Below are 13,778 nucleotides of genomic sequence, written 5' to 3'. Positions count from 1 at the left end.
AATAATTGATAGCTGTAGTTGAAATTCTACAAAAATTCTACTCTATTTAGTGTAGTTCACAGCTAGATGGTAGGACACAATAGCTTGTCCTAAGGATTCTATTATATAGTAATAATTGTGGACACGGGTGATGTCTCTGTTGGACTTTTTAAAATGAGGAGTAATGGGTCAAAGTCATTGTAATCAAATCTCTGCAATGTCATTCTGACACAACAGCTCAGTGTGAACACTATGCTATTACCCATGTTGTTGTTGTTTGTCTTTCGGCTTTTTCCCGGTAAGAGGTCGCCACAGCAGAACTCTGGTCTGCTAATGATTGGAAATAGATTTTTACGAAAAACCGAGGTGTCAGCTCGACGCCCAACCTTCAATGAAGGCACGCCCATTTACGCACGCATGTCTTTCGAACGCTACCCAACCACGGGGAGGACATGCAGACTCCACACAGAAGGCACTCCCAAGCCATACCGAGAATCAAACGGGAGAACCTCTTGCTGTGAGGTAACAACGCTACCGCCATACCACCATGGCATTACTATGCTATTACCCATCTCTTTGAATTTGTGAAAGTATTAATCAACACTTTTGCATTTTGTCTGAGCACCTTTCAAAGGTTGCTGTTATGTCTTTCTCCCACCAGAGATCTTCTTTCCACTAGCAGCATAACTAAAACAAACAATAGTGGTTTCTTTCACTTACATGGTCATTTCCCCTCTCAGGTCTAAATTCACTGATTGCTTCTGAACTCACCAACAATCTGCTCAGATGGGCTTCACTCCATTTGCCCTCACTATGCTCAGGCTCAATTCACTCTCCTACCCCACCCCCAGATTCAACCCATCCCACTTACACTTTTTACTTCCTGCACACACAACTAATTATTGCATTATTTTTTCTTTCTCATACCATTTCTCACACATCACTTCCTGTCTTCCTACCTTACATACAATTTCTCCTTCCATTTCTTATACATTACTACCTGCCTTCTTTTCTGTTTCTTACAAATCACTTCCTGCCTTCACCAACCCATCATCATATACAATTTTCCAAACATTAAGACCTTACTCCACCCTCATTAGCACAAGGCAGGCAACTTTCTTGACATCCTTCAAGTATACCTCTCCATTTTAGTAGATCTATACAGCATCTCATCCTTTTCTTTGCTTCATCCACAAAAACACGTACAAATAAAGTTTTCTTCACAAATACTATTTCCCCTAATCTTACTCACAAACTTAACCTCATTCTATACACACCTTCTGTCTCACCATTTCCTACCCCCAGACCGCTATGTCACAAACCAAACTGCAGCATTTTATATCCATACAGTCCCCCCAGCCTATATTGTATCACACACTTTGGTCTCCATAAATACATCAATATAAACACCAGTACCTTGTGAAACTCGACTTAAAACATAAATACAAATACACCCCCTTCCCAACAAACACTTTATATCAAAATTGTAACTTAATGATGATATCCACCCAAAGCCTGGTCCTGCAACACTCACATAGGGCTCACCTACCCCACAAAAACACATGCATCTCCATTCATTACTCCAAAGACACAAATCAGGCTTACTATTCAATATGAATCTCAGAAGCAAATGCAACAGAATACCATATATTCACACAGACATTGCTGTAGTATGTAAGTCACTGCCGAAACTTGGCTAGAACCAGATGTAAAAGACAAAGAAATTCTCCACCAGGTCACAGCACTCTTAGAATGGATGGACAAAAACAAACGGGTTGTAAGGATAGTCGTTTTATAGAAATACCCTTGAAACCTCATTCCCCAATTCAGCAACACAAAAGTGCTTGTCTCTCAATTAAAGCTAAACAATAAAAAAGTATTTGCACAACAGCCCTATACATACCCTGTTAGCAATATTAACATTGATGAAGAAATCATATTCTGGATATCACCCAATATAATTTTTTAAATGATTCAAATGTAATTAATTGATTGTAATTGTTCAATTAATTTGATCACATGGCAGGGTTGTTTTATTTAAAAGCAGAGCTTTGCAACAACCCAGTACACTTGAAAAAGCCCGTTACGAACGGGCGAAAGCGCTTGTGTTTATCCTGGTGTTTTATTTGTTGTGCTGGAAGTGTTTGCCAAAGTACTGAAGTGGTGTTTTGTTATCAAAACAGTTCTGGGTTTTGGTGTTGCTGAAGTTATTTCCTGGTTGGTGCTATGGCGGAAGACGTAACCTCTCCTGTATTTGCTGACACGCCTTTTTTGCTTGGGGAAGAACTGGATGACACGCCGGTAACCAGAAAAGAGCTGAACCAAGTTCTGGCTCTTTTAACACAACTCAATAACATGCTATTGAGCTCTAAATATTCTGAGCGTTCCAATAGTTCAGGAGTGCCCTGCAACCAACAGCAGGGAAAAGAAAAGGAATGGAACGAAGAGCAAAGAAGAGGCCTGAAAACAGGCACTATATCCAGAGACCCGGTCATTGTGAATCATCCATTGGTTTCCCCTAACTTTAACGAACGAACTGATAGAAATGGGACTGCACAGGCTGATAACAGCTTTAACTTTAAAGATTGGACAGAACAGTTACCATGCTTTAAAACAGGTACTTTTAACTTACAACTGGAACAGTTGGATACTCAATTTGAAAATTTCAAAGACAAATTGTATGCGTATAAAAATTCACAGTTAGAAATTAACTATTTAAAGGAATGCATTAAAGTTGAACGCGTTCCTAAGGGGCTGCGCTGTTTTAGATACCCCAACAGCGCTTATACAGGTTCAACTTTGCATTCCAAATTAACTGATTTATTTAATAAAACAGGAATTGAAATGTTAAAATTAATGATTGAAGATTATGTAAAAAAAGGAGATGTTATTTTAAATGAATTAAATACATTGCATGACAACATTACTAATGATGAAAGATTTTTAAGTTAAAGAGAAAATATAATGACACTTTCAGGGAAGTGGATGAACATTGCTTTAAGGTTTTAGATAGAAAGGCAAAAAAACTGGAGAGGGACCTGATGGAATATAGAGAAGGAAGGGCATACCCATGGGGGGGATTCGTAAGCAAAATAATTATGAGAATACAGACACTGTAGCTACACATAATGCAAGTAATGGTTATAATTATGCTGAGATGCCTAGAAGAAGTGAGAGGTTAGCACAAAAAAGTGCTAACAATATGCAACAGGGTTTTCAATTTCCCCAGGGCAGACCACGGGTAAAATCAAATCAATACCAACAGAATGCATGGGGAAAGAGGCGTTGAGTTTTGATAAACTCCCAAATGTGGAGGGTATTCAAATTTCTTTAGTCACAAGTGAACAAGGTATTTGTAGTATCAACACTTTGGATAATTTTAGCATCTATAATTACACAGATGTTAATATTACTGAGGATTTTTTTGAATTATTCACAAAAGGGCTGCAATATGTACCTAATAGGTCAACTTTCCTTCCTAAACTCTTAATTGAACTTAAGCTATTTGTGAGGAATTTGAATTTAGCCATAATTTTTAAAGATCAAGATTTGCAGGATGCATCACTTTCCAGAAGTAGTACCTTTAATCCCCCGATTCATCCTAAATTAAAAATGTTTGAGGAAGTAATTGAAAAAACTTTGAGAGACAACCTAACAAAAAAAGAAACTATGTATTCTTCTAATTTTCCTAAACATTTATATGATGTGGTAGACATGTTAAAGAGAAACAGAACTAGGGTAATGAAACCAGATAAAGGAGGGGGGATAGTCTTGATGGGGCAGCTTGAATATGAGAACTACATCTACAATTTACTGCAAAACACTAGTATTTATGAGCCTATCTCACTGAATGAACTGAACATAGCGGTGAGTAAAGTTAAGTTCTATATACATGATTTGCTTTTACAGGGATTTTTGGATGAGAAAACACATAATTATTTACTTGTACCCAAACCAAGAACAGCTGTGTTATTTGCTATTCCCAAAGTACATAAAGGCCTTACTCCTTTGAAATTTCGCCCCATTGTAGCAGGAGCAGGCAGTGTGACCGAACCTCTTAGTAAATTTGTTGATTTTCACCTAAAAAACTATGTAACACAATTAGATTTTGTTTGCAAGGATTCTTGGGAATTTTTAGCTAGCATTGATCAAGAAATTGATAATTCAAATTTACTTATGATCACAATAGACATTGTAGAACTATTTCCCAGTATACCGCATGAGCAAGGTCTTGACTGGTTCGGACAAGCAATTGTTAAGGAATCAGGATTACATAATGATTTAATCAATACTATACTGGAGTTTATGAGAATTGTGCTTTATAATAATTTCATATACTTTAATGAAGAGTTTTTTAGACAGAAGAGTGGGGTGGCTATGGGGGCCCCCTGCGCCTCTGCCTACGCAAATATAGTTCTACACAAGTGGGAAATGGAATTTATTCACTCTACTAGTTGGAAGAAACATATAACATTCTACAGGAGGTTCTTGGATGATATTTGCATCCTATGGTCAGGTACTGAACAACAATTTTTGAATTTTATGGATTATTTAGCAAATACCACTAGTTTTCTCAAATTCACACACCGTTTAAGTAATAAGAGCCTAAATTATTTAGACATCAAATTAACTAAAAGACCAAACCAAAATGGTTTTACTTCACAAATATTCAGAAAGGAGACATACTGCAATTCATACTTGCACTTTGATAGTGGGCATCCTTGGCACATTAAAAAGGGCATTATTAAAGGACAGCTTGTAAGAGCGTCCAGAATGTGCAGTACGAATAAATTATTCCTGGATGAAGTTGAATTTTTAAGAAATGCATTTTTAAGTAGGGGTTACCCATCCACATTGTTCCAAACAATTGTGAATGAAATCTTACATAAAAGAGAACAGGATTTCCGACCTATATTGGGAACAGGGTTAGTAACATTTAAGAGACAAGAAGTCACAAATGTTGACAGGCACAGTAATTTTGTATATACATACTCTCAGGATGCTACATTTATTGAGAACACTTTCAAGAATTTATGGCCCTTGATTTCCATACAGGATGAATTTAAAAAAATTTTTTCAGATCAAATTTCTTTCATTAGAAAAAGAAATATCAACTTGAAGGGCATATTTGAACAAAACATGAATATAATAGAAAAACAAGAAGGTTTGGTACCCAAAAGAAAAGGGACTTTTTCATGTGGCAGATGCCACCAATGTGCATTTCTCATTAACAAGGACCAGGTTTGCATCCCCTCTTGTAAAACTACCCTGTATGCCAAGTACAATTATAACTGTAATTCATCGGGTGTGGTATATATTGGATTTTGCCAGAATTGCCCATCATTTTATGTGGGCAAAACAGAAAGGCAATTAAAACGCAGGATATATGAACATATAAATGATATTAAGGCAAGGAAAGAAACAAATGCCTTCTATAAGCACTCCTTGAATTGTAAGAATATGTCATTAAAATTTTTTGTAGTTGATAGAGTGAGACAGGACTTGAGGTGGAGACTGGGAGACGGCTCTTGGAATAAAAGAGTTAATCTGGCAACTAAAACTGAATGCGACAAAAAGTCCAGGATTAAATGATGGGATTAGTGTTAGTGATAGTCTTAGAGCCAAAAGAAATAGGTTAAAATGAAATATATATTTTTTTTCATTTATATTTACATTAAATGTATTTTCATGAAATAGTTTACGACATTATGTGAGAGAATTGCACAGTGTTATATTTAAATTGTGGATTTTTTAAGTAAACTAGCCACAAAGTACACTGGTAATGTAAAGGAAAGAAGACTATTGTATTTTTAATTATTTAGTAACAGCTGTTAATTTTCATTTTTAGTAACTCATCAGTTTAATGTAAGGTATTTTAACACAAGTTTGTAACATATCTGTTTTTAAATAAGAATTTTATGCAATGCACTGAACAACTATTCCAAAATGTTGCTTTACATTAATTATGCAGTAAGCATTTACAAGTTCAGCAAATGTATTTAATGGTTTGAAAAGTGGATGCACACACATATATATATATTTTTTTAAATGATTCAAATTTAATTAATTGATTGCAATTGTTCAATTAATTTGATCACATGGCAGGGTTGTTTTATTTAAAAGCAGAGCTTTGCAACAACCCAGTACACTTGAAAAAGCCCGTTACGAACGGGCGAAAGCGCTTGTGTTTATCCTGGTGTTTTATTCGTTGTGCTGTGGATTAAAAGTTTTTTGCATCTACCTTTTCGTTTTTTGCTCGATTCCTACTACATTGGAAGTGTTTGCCAAAGTACTGAAGTGGTGTTTTGTTATCAAAACAGTTCTGGGCAGCATATGGAGAGTGTTGTGCCTTCGTGCTTTCGGATTTCTAGTTTTGGTGTTGCTGAAGTTATTTCCTGGTTGGTGCTATGGCGGAAGACGTAACCTCTCCTGTATTTGCTGACACGCCTTTTTTGCTTGGGGAAGAACCGGATGACACGCCGGTAACCAGAAAAGAGCTGAACCAAGTTCTGGCTCTTTTAACACAACTCAATAACACGCTATTGAGCTCTAAATATTTTGAGCGTTCCAATAGTTCAGGAGTGCCCTGCAACCAACAGCAGGGAAAAGAAAAGGAATGGAACGAAGAGCAAAGAAGAGGCTTGAAAACAGGCACTACATCTAGAGACCCGGTCATTGTGAATCATCCTTCGGTTTCCCCTAACTACAACGCACGAGCTGACAGAAATGGGACTACACAGGCTGATAACAGCTTTAACTTTAAAGATTAGACAGAACAGTTACCATGCTTTAAAACAGGTACTTTTAACTTACAGCTGGAACAGTTGGACACTCAATTTGAAAACTTTAAAGACAAGTTGTATGCGTATAAAAATTCACAGTTAGAGATTAACTATCTAAAGGAATGCATTAAAGTTGAACGCGTTCCCAAGGGGCTGCGCTGTTTTAGATATCCCAACAGCGCTTATGCAGGTTCAACTTTGCATTCCAAATTAACTGATTTATTTAATAAAACAGGAATTGAAATGTTAAAACTAATGATTGAAGATTATGTAAAAAAAGGAGATGTTATTTTAAATGAATTAAACACGTTACACGATAACATTACCAATGATGAAAGATTTTTAAGTTATAAGAGAAACTATAATGACACTTTTAGGGAAGTGGATGAACATTGCTTTAAGGTTTTAGATAGAAAGGCAAAAAAACTGGAGAGGGACCTGATGGAATATAGAGAAGGAAGGGCATACCCATGGGGGGGATTCGTAAGCAAAATAATTATGAGAATACAGACACTGTAGCTACACATAATGCAAGTAATGGTTATAATTATGCTGAGATGCCTAGAAGAAGTGAGAGGTTAGCACAAAAAAGTGCTAACAATATGCAACAGGGTTTTCAATTTCCCCAGGGCAGACCACGGGTAAAATCAAATCAATACCAACAGAATGCATGGGGAAAGAGGCGTTGAGTTTTGATAAACTCCCAAACATGGAGGGTATTCAAATTTCTTTAGTCACAAGTGAACAAGGTATTTGTAGTATCAACACTTTGGATAATTTTAGCATCTATAATTACACAGATGTTAATATTACTGAGGATTTTTTTGAATTATTCACAAAAGGGCTGCAATATGTACCTAATAGGTCAACTTTCCTTCCTAAACTCTTAATTGAACTTAAGATGTTTGTGAGGAACTTGAATTTAGCCATAATTTTCAAAGATCAAGAGCTGCAGGATGTACCACTTTCCAGAAGTAGCATCTTTAATCCCCCGATTCATCCTAAATTAAAAATGTTTGAGGAAGTAATTGAAAAAACTTTGAGAGACAACCTAACAGAAAAAGAAACTATGCATTCTTCTAATTTTCCTAAACATTTATATGATGTGGTAGACATGTTAAAGAAAAATAGAACTAGGGTAATGAAACCAGATAAAGGAGGGGGGATAGTCTTGATGGGGCAGCTTGAATATGAGAACTACATCTACAATTTACTGCAAAACACTAGTATTTATGAGCCTATCTCACTGAATGAACTGAACATAGCGGTGAGTAAAGTTAAGTTCTATATACATGATTTGCTTTTACAGGGATTTTTGGATGAGAAAACACATAATTATTTACTTGTACCCAAACCAAGAACAGCTGTGTTATTTGGTATTCCCAAAGTACATAAAGGCCTTACTCCTTTGAAATTTCGCCCCATTGTAGCAGGAGCAGGCAGTGTGACCGAACCTCTTAGTAAATTTGTTGATTTTCACCTAAAAGACTATGTAACACAATTAGATTTTGTTTGCAAGGATTCTTGGGAATTTTTAGCTAGCATTGATCAAGAAATTGATAATTCAAATTCACTTATGATCACAATAGACATTGTAGAACTATTTCCCAGTATACCGCATGAGCAAGGTCTTGACTGGTTCGGACAAGCAATTGTTAAGGAATCAGGACTACATAATGATTTAATCAATACTATACTGGAGTTTATGAGAATTGTATAATAATTTCATATACTTTAATGAAGAGTTTTTTAGACAGAAGAGTGGGGTGGCTATGGGGGCCCCCTGCGCCACTACCTACGCAAATATAGTTCTACACAAGTGGGAAATGGAATTTATTCACTCTACTAGTTGGAAGGAACATATAACGTTCTACAGGAGGTTCTTGGATGATATTTGCATCCTATGGTCGGGTACTGAACAACAATGTTTGAATTTTATGGATTATTTAGCAAATACCACTAGTTTTCTCAAATTCACACACAGTTTAAGTAATAAGAGCCTAAATTATTTAGACATCAAATTAACTAAAAGACCAAACCAAAATGGTTTTACTTCACAAATATTCAGAAAGGAGACATACCGCAATTCATACTTGCACTTTGATAGTGGGCATCCTTGGCACATTAAAAAGGGCATTATTAAAGGACAGCTTGTGAGAGCGTCCAGAATGTGCAGTACGAATAAATTATTCCTGGATGAAGTTGAATTTTTAAGAAATGCATTTTTAAGTAGGGGTTACCCATCCACATTGTTCCAAACAATTGTGAATGAAATCTTACATAAAAGAGAACAGGATTTCCGACCTATATTGGGAACAGGGTTAGTAACATTTAAGAGACAAGAAGTCACAAATGTTGACAGGCACAGTAATTTTGTATATACATACTCTCAGGATGCTACATTTATTGAGAACACTTTCAAGAATTTATGGCCCTTGATTTCCACACAGGATGAATTTAAAAACATTTTTTCAGATCAAATTTCTTTCATTAGAAAAAGAAATATCAACTTGAAGGGCATATTTGAACAAAACATGAATATAATAGAAAAACAAGAAGGTTTGGTACCCAAAAGAAAAGGGACTTTTTCATGTGGCAGATGCCACCAATGTGCATTTCTCATTAACAAGGACCAAGTTTGCATCCCCTCTTGTAAAACTACCCTGTATGCCAAGTACAATTATAACTGTAATTCATCGGGTGTGGTATATATTGGATTTTGCCAGAATTGCCCATCATTTTATGTGGGCAAAACAGAAAGGCAATTAAAACGCAGGATATATGAACATATAAATGATATTAAGACAAGGAAAGAAACAAATGCCTTTTATAAGCACTCCCTGAACTGTAAGAATATGTCATTAAAATTTTTTGTAGTTGATAGGGTGAGACAGGACTTAAGGGGTGGAGATTGGGAGACGGCTCTTGGTATAAAAGAGTTAATCTGGCAGCTAAAACTGAATGCGACAAAAAGTCCAGGATTAAATGATGGGATTAGTGTTAGTGATATTCTTAGAGCCAAAAGAAATAGGTTAAAATGAAATATATATATTTTTTTCATTTATATTTACATTAAATGTATTTTCATGAAATAGTTTACGACATTATGTGAGAGAATTGCACAGTGTTATATTTAAATTGTGGATTTTTTAAGTAAACTAGCCACAAAGTACACTAGTAATGTAAAGGAAAGAAGACTATTGTATTTTTAATTATTTAGTAACAGCTGTTAATTTTCATTTTTAGTAACTCATTAGTTTAATGTAAGGTATTTTAACACAAGTTTGTAACATATCTGTTTTTAAATAAGAATTTTATGCAATGCACTGAACAACTATTCCAAAATGTTGCTTTACATTAATTATGCAGTAAGCATTTACAAGTTCAGCAAATGTATTTAATGGTTTGAAAAAATGGATGCACACACATATATATATATTTTTTTAAATGATTCAAATGTAATTAACTGATTGTAATTGTTTAATTAATTTGATCACATGGCAGGGTTGTTTTATTTAAAAGCAGAGCTTTGCAACAACCTAGTACACTTGAAAAGCCGTTCTAACGGGCGCTGTGTTTATCCTGGTGTTTTATTTGCTGTGGATTAAAAGTTTTTGCATCTACCTTTCGCTTTTGCTCGATTCCTACTACATTGGAAGTGTTTGCCAAAGTACTGAAGTGGTGTTTTGTTATCAAAACAGTTCTGGGCAGCATATGGAGAGTGTTGTGCCTTCGTGCTTTCAGATTTCTATCACCCAATATAAGCCATGAAACAATTATACTGGGAGAACATTGACTGGCAACTAAAATGTTCAGATACCCCATCTACACAATGAAGCTCTATAATTTCACTCAACTCATCAATGCTCCAACTAGGCTTAACAAGAATACCAACAGAGAATGTACACTGGATTGGATTCTTACCTCATCTCCAAAGAAAATAAACACATGTGATTGCCGACCAGACACTATCAGTGAATAACTTTCTACTTTTGCTATAAGGCACAAAACAAGGCCCACAACTAACCAGACTATAAGCAGGCAACTTCGGCATATTGCAGGTACAGACTTATTTTCACTCTTCAGCTATGCAGCTGGGATATTCTAAAAATGCCTCTAGAGGATGTAGTCAGAAAATTACTTCAGCACCTTGATTAACTAAAGAAACTAAATGTATGCTCATCAGTGCTTGGAAACGATTGCAAAACAAATCTCAAAGCAAGTGGCAAAATTTCAAACATCACAGAAAGCATAACAAATCCTGTATTAAAACAGGAAGTGCAAAACATCCTATACTAAATTCCAAAAAAGCACCAATATAATCCAAAATTATTCTGTTCATCACTGAAAACGCTTCTCCATCATAGTCAAACAGCCATAACAACACCATCAACTAATAACATCAACAACATTGCCACTTAGTTCAACAACCACTTCATTCAAACAAGTTTTATCTCTTATCAAAGATATTCCATCCTGTATTCTACCACCACCAACTACTCAGCTAAATGACCTCAGGTTCCACTGCTATCTTACAATAGACAACAGTGTAAAATGGCAACACACCTTCTCAGCTTTCCTTCCAGTTCCTGTAGGTGTTCCCCAAGGCCCAGTTCTTGGCCCTCTTCTATTTAATATATTTATAAGCAAGGCCTATCCAGCTACTAAAAAGCTATCATCATGCAGTATGCTGATGACGTCACCCTCCTCTGCACTGCAAGAAGTCTCACAAGACTCCAATCACACAAGCTTCCTTTTCCTCTATCAAATCCTGGCTAACAAATATAAGCTTGCTTTAAACCCTAAGAAAAGCAAATTAATATTATTTACACCCAAATAATTCTCTTTTAATATTGCATCAGCAAACAACACAAAATAGAAAAGGTAACCCACAGAACTGCCAGGTATAAATATAGACAAAAATATGAAATGTGATCAATATATACAGTAAGTTATCAAAAACAAAATACACCAAAATGTGACTTCTCTGCCAGTCAAACCCATACCTAACTGATAAAACAAGGAAAACTGTTGCCCAGTTCTACCTCTATCCCACATTCCCACCAGCCATATCTACAAAATGGCAGACTACACAGAAATACAATTAGAGGCATGCTAGAACAAAGAAGCAAGATCTGTTACAAACCTCTCAAATACGACTCACCACAATCTCACCTTCCAATAACTACAATGATTGGATCCACCACAGCATCCAGATAGTCAAAGCCATAATTCTGTTTACGACCTCAATAATTGCCCCACCCTAAAAACAGACTGTTTGGCTGTATGCACTGTGCAGAGAGTTACATTCCAATTTAAAACTTCTTTTGGCCACCACAATGCCAAATAATGCTGCAGCAAATGCTTTGTATGCTAGTTATCTCACCAAACTTTATTACAAATTATCACTTCCACAAATTAAATGGACAAATTAAAAAGCTTCGAACATAAATTAAAATAACATCTGGCGTATAGACACCTTGTACAGCTCCATTTCTCCACAAATTTCTCCATTTTTCTTCAATTTCCTACAATTCACAGATTTCCTTCTTATTTCTATCTACTGCTTCTTCTCCCTTTCCAACTATTTCCTCCTATTTCTATCTACTCTAGCTCTTTTTCTTCCAAATGTAAGATCAAGTTACACTATTATAATGTTGTACAACTTGAGTACCACTGTCAGTGGTATTTATTTTAACATAATTTTCCTTGGAATTCTGTATATTAGACCATTTTTTCCATATTGTTTCTGTTCTTAATATAGTATGTTAGAATTCTTAGAGTATTAGACAGCTACGCTATGCTGTTTCTATTTTTATTGTAGTGTTTTTCACAGAACTCTGTGTATTAGAGCATTACTGTTTATATTTTTATTTTTATTTTTTGGAGATTTTGTACCTGAGTCTCCACAGAAAAGGAACTTTTCTTGCCAAGCCTAATTATCCTGGTCAACAAAAATAAATAAATAAACACACACTACAACCTGTCTCTCTACAAACCTTAAAAAACTTCTACTAAAACTAAAACCTTGTTCTCATGCCTCAGACAACCTTCCATCTAACTTTCTCAAGCTAGCGGCCAATGGCATAGCCCTTCCCATCACCATACTTATCAACCATTCAATCCAAGAATCCTAGGTACCCCTCCTCTGGAAGAAAGCATTCATCATTCCTCTCCACAAAGGAGGTAACAATACTGAAATCTCCAACTTCCATCCTATAGCCATCCTGTCACCTATCTCAAAAGTCCTTGAAAAATGCATACACTTCCATCTCCTTCCCTGCCTCCTAGACAATCAACTTCTTTCTCCAACTCAACATGGATTTAGACCTGGACATAGTACTGCCACTGCCCTTCTCCCCTTCCTTGACATCATCAACCATGCCTGAGACTCTGGCAACATTGTATCTACCCTTCTCCTAGGGTTATCAAAAGCCTTTGATACTGTTTCCCACAACCTTCTCTTGTCCAAACTCTCTCTTCTTAATCTCTCCCCCTCCTGTATTAACCAGTTTTCCAGTTACCTTTCTAATAGACAACAAGCCGTCAAGTGGAACAATAGTACCTCTTCCTTCCTTTACACCCCAACAGGAGTTCCACAAGGCTCAATACTGGGTCCCTTACTTTTTAATATCTTCATTAATAATTTTCATCAGTGCATTCCTAATACCAAACTTGTACAATAAGCGGATGATTCCACCATAATTTATTATGCTCAATCTCTCCCCAAACTCATGCAATTAACACAAGATGCCTTCTCTTGTACCAAGTCATGGATGCTGAATAATCACCTTGCTCTAAATGCATCCAAAACCAAAATCACGATCTTTACCCCATCTAAAAATACCTCTATTGATAAAAATTACTTCGCCATAGTCAGTCAGAATAAGATTCCCATTGAAATAGTCTCCCATTCAAAACTTCTAGGTGTTATCATTGATGAACATTTAAAGTTTGACATTCATATAGAAATTAGTATTAAGAAAACACACCAAAAGCTCAGAAAGATATATCGTC

The sequence above is a fragment of the Protopterus annectens genome, chromosome 2.part1 (assembly GCF_019279795.1).
Source record: "Protopterus annectens isolate FY-2018-M chromosome 2.part1, PAN1.0, whole genome shotgun sequence".
NCBI lineage: Eukaryota > Metazoa > Chordata > Ceratodontiformes > Protopteridae > Protopterus > Protopterus annectens.
This window is presented reverse-complemented; position numbering follows the sequence as displayed.